This window comes from Physeter macrocephalus, chromosome 10 (genome assembly GCF_002837175.3).
Source record: "Physeter macrocephalus isolate SW-GA chromosome 10, ASM283717v5, whole genome shotgun sequence".
Classification (NCBI taxonomy): Eukaryota; Metazoa; Chordata; class Mammalia; order Artiodactyla; family Physeteridae; genus Physeter; species Physeter macrocephalus.
Window position 1 is genome coordinate 66515533 of NC_041223.1, and position 4849 is coordinate 66520381.

Below are 4849 nucleotides of genomic sequence, written 5' to 3' on the forward strand. Positions count from 1 at the left end.
ACCCAAACAAACGTTTTGGCCAACTGATATTACATGTTCAGTATGCTTGTATTTAGTAAATGCTAATTGCAACAAATTAAGACAAATAAAAATGGTCAAATTATAAATTGTAAATGCTCTATGAGCCCACCTAGCATCTCTATCTAGAAATGATGAAATGATGACCTTCCAAAGGATATAACTAACCTTGGCATATCACTGAGGATCCTAATTTAATGGGTAAAGAGCAGAAATAAAAAGGCACTCTTCATTTATTCAGTAACAGTCATTGAGCACTTTGTATATGTTAAGCACTATTCTAGGCCTGGAGGTAGAGCAGTGTACCAGGTTCCTGCCCTTGTGGAGCTTACACTCTAGTTAGTGGAGGAAGGGAAGCAGGTGATAATTAAACCAAAACCAGGACGTAAAGAAGAAAATATATTTTATTGATGAGTGTTACACAGAGAAATAAAATAAGGCGATGAACTGGATTGAAAAAGAGGCCTACTTAAGATCAAGGGGTCAGGGAAATTCTTTACAAGAAAATGAAGATTAAGCTGAGATCTAATGAAAGAAGAGGCTGAAGAAAGGGCATTCAGGGGATGCAAAAATCAGGACGTAGAGTATCTCAGGGTAAAAAACAACTAGTAAATAAATCCCAGGGTAGAAACAAGCTTTTCATATTCCAAGAACAGAAGTGCCTGGGGTTTAAGAGACAAGGGCATAGGGGTGTGAGATGAAGACAGAGGAACATGGGCATAGATTATACTGGGATTGAATGACTGGTAAAAAAAATTCATTATTCTAATGACCACTGTTACCAAGAAAGGGTTTAATGCAGGGGGAACTAAAAAAGCCTGTTATATGAAGATAATTGGCTCTTGGGTGTGGGTTTGGGGATGGTGTGGGGTGTGGGCTACTTCAGGAAGCCAGAGTGGAAGAAAGATGAGCAGCTAGGAGATGATGGTTATTTACAGACAGATCTTTTAGAGGAAGGAAGAGAAGAGTGGGATTTGGGATATGATTTGGAGATGAGTACCAGTCTTGACCTTCCTCATTGACTGAATGAGTGGAGTGAGGTCAAGAGGAACCAAAGAAAGCTAAGATGTGTCTTAAACTATATGATTTTCCATGCTCTCTACAAACAGCTTTTGTGGGTCACACCATTTCTGTTATAGCTCATAAGTATGTTCACTTCATTTATTCACTTACTCTCTTTTTCTTTCTGAACTCAACCTTGTAATGCTTGTTGACATTTGAACTATGGCTATATACCCTGTCAAAACGTTCTCTATTATGTTCCTACTGAGCTCTGCATAGGGAATGAGCCCATTTAGTTCTCTAAGGAAACACACTATTTTGGAGGGAAAGCACTGATTTATTGACTGAATTAAAGCAGGAAGGCCATTATCCTAGGAAACAGCATTTTAATCTATATCTCCTGAATTTCTCCCTTTTAGTTATCTCCAGGGGAAATAAAAGGAAAAACTCAAACCTAGGATAAAGAGAATAGCAGAAAAGGTCATTTTTGCTCACTATGGTATATTACAAAATACGCTGTGGACAAAATGGGAAACAAATGAAAATGTAAATGCTGTATGTATTTTATGAAACATACTATGTAATGAATTGATCGTTTATGTTAAACTATAGAATTGGAGAGGGAAATAAAGAGCAACCATGTGCAATATCTCTCAGGTAGAAAGAATGAGTTTACAGGCAAGATTTCTGAATAATATTCAGTGCTTCATATAAGCATAAAGAGGTGACATTATTTTTCAACCATTGACACTAATGGAGTAATTTTCATGATTCCTGCTCATGGCTAGAACATTGAATATGAGAGGCAAGAACTGCTCTCTTTTACCACATACAACTTAAGTCATTTTGTTAGAGGCTCTCTGCCTTCAGATATCACATTTATTAGCTGGCTCATTTCAGAGTGTCTTTGAATATTAGAAGTGACTAGAGAAATTTAATTAGTGGCACCCATCTGTATTAAAAATAATTTGTGATAAGTATTCCATGTAAAGTATTTATATACTTAATTGTTTAAAAGAAACGAGGTAGCAAAGAAAGTAAGCTAAAGTGACAGAAGATAACTAAAGTGATAGGAAAAAAACTATATCTGATATTATAATGGAAATCAATGTGGAAATTTCTACCTTTTTCAAAGACCATTTCACAGGTCAATTTTTAAAAACATTTAATGGGGGGGAGGGATAACTCGACACATGCACACAACTATATATAAAATAGATAACTAATAAGAACCTACTGTATAGCACAGGGAACTCTATTCAACACTCTGTAATGGCCTATCTGGGAAAAGAAGCTAAAAAAGAGTGGTATATGTAGATGTATAACAGATTCACTTTGTTGTACACCTGAAACTAACACAACATTGTAAATTATACCCCCAAAATTTTTTAAAAAATATATTTAATGGGAAAACATGATGTACTTGTACTTCTATGACAATTGTTTGGTATTGTCATGCTAATCATTGGTAGGTTGGCAGTACTCTTCCATACAGATTTTATTAAAAACAGGGCATCATTTTACCTGTGTTCTTTCCTGTAGCTTTATTGTACTACACAACAGTTCTCCACTATAAAATAGAATAATATGTATTATTTAATTTTCCTGACCTTCTTAGCTCTTAATCCCTAAAGGACATGATAATGGTTTCCATGAAGTACCTTCCCATGAGCCTTACATTGAGGAAAATCTGGACATTGATACAGTCCTTCTGAGGGTCTCTCTCTAAGCCAGAAGTTAATCACATTATTTCAACATTCTGCTGTGCTCATTCTCTTAGCAAATTTGGACAACAGCCTCTCTCAGTGAAGTCTTTATTGAGACCACAGTTTCAATTAAAAACCTGAAGTTTTTCTTCATAAATTACATGAGAGGCAAATTTTTCATAGTATTTGGAGGACTTTCATTTAGAGATATGTTTCAATATTATCAATTTCTACAATATATAACTTGTATCTGTTATATTCATTGTATGTTGCAAAGTAAAAAGTCATGTTCAATACTGCCTCGCTGTTGCTGAGAAAGCTGTCATTTACTAATCAACAATGGTTTGGGATTATGAGGGTTTTTTCATATTTATGTATGTATTATTTAAAATCACCATTATTTCATGATTGTAAGAATGTGTTAGCTGTCTATCTCATAACGATTTTTCAGGAAAAAATAAAATGCTATCCCATTCATTGTGCACATCAACTGTGAAAGGTTCCCAATCCCAAACACTTTAAAATGTTATTAAAAGAAGTAGGAACCTCTTGGAATTTAGGAAATAGAGTAACTTAAATCCATTACCACTTTTATTCACAAATACCACTAACTTTTTGCCTGAGAGCAAAGATCAGAAAAAAAATGATTTCATCTAATTATACTTACTAATTTATGCTAATATCAGAATCTTTAAAATGCTATAGTTAGTATCAAATAATGAGATTGAGTAATGCAGTGTCTAAAATGCTTTTTCAGAAAAGTTATTACAATTCTGGACAATCTGGTTTTAGTTGGAGAAAAGCTTCCTGCTCTTTGGGAAAGTAAGGACCAACCCAAGTGCGTCAAGTAAGGGAGCAATGGTAGCTGTGGTCCCTAACGATGGCCTGATGAGAACATTATAGAAGGGACAAACAGATCCTCCTCGGACTAATTATGATAATCATTGCTGCCATTTTTTAAGCATGTACTTTGTGCGAGGTGTTCTGTGACTCCTCTGATATATCATCCAAGCTCTATCACCTTTCATCCTGACTCTTCCAATAGTCTCCTGACTGATCTTCCTGTTCTAAACTTGCCTTCCAGTAGCTTATCCTTCTCATGGCAGCCACAAACACAATCTTTTTAAAGGCAAAATTCAGATCATGCTACTTCTCAAAACCCTTCAGCAACTTCTCACAGCCCTCAAAATAAGTTTAACCTTTTTACAATGACCTGCAAGGCTCTATGCCATCCGGCCCATGCATCTCTCTGACCCCATTCTGTACCGCTCTTCCTACACACAATGGCTTTCCAGTATTCAGATGCCACTGTGTGTCACCTCAGACCCTTTGCTTTCGTTCTCTCTGCCTATGCAGTCCTTCCCTTGGCTTTTTGGGTGGGCATCTCCTTCTCATTCTTCAACTGATATTTCATATTCCAAAGTAAAGCAAGTCCAGTCCTTCTTTCCATGAAATCAGAGATCTTGTCAGTCTTGTTCATCACTGAATCCATACCTTAACTAGCACATGGAGGCAGCCAACCATGAGCACAGTGGGGAGAGTTTAGAGCTCATGCTGGGTTTATATTCCAACAGAGTAACAGACTTGCAAAGCATGTGATTTTGGGAAAGTCACTTAACTGGCCTGTTCCTCAGTCTCCTCATCTGTGAAATCAGGCTGATATTAATAATTTTTATCTTACAGGGTTGTTGTAAGACTTAAATGAGATAATTTACACAAAATGTTTAAAACAGGGGCTTCCCTGGTGGCGCAGTGATTAAGAATCCGCCTGCCAATGCAGGGGACACAAGTTTGAGCCCTGATCCAGGAAGATCCCACATGCCGCGGAGCAACTAAGCCCGTGCGCCACAACCACTGACTGGGCCTGCGCTCTAGAGCCCATGCTCTGCAACTAAGAGAAGCCACCACAGTGAGAAGCCCATGCACCACAACGAAGGGTAGCCCCCGCTCACCGCAACTAGAGAAAGCCCGCGAGCAGTAACGAAGACCCAACGCAGCCAAAAATAAATAAATAAATTTATTTTTAAAAAGTTTAAAACAGTGCTTTGCATGCACTATGTAATCACTAATGTTAACTATATTTATGTGTTATAAATTTTTCTCTAATCCAGCAATTCTGAGAG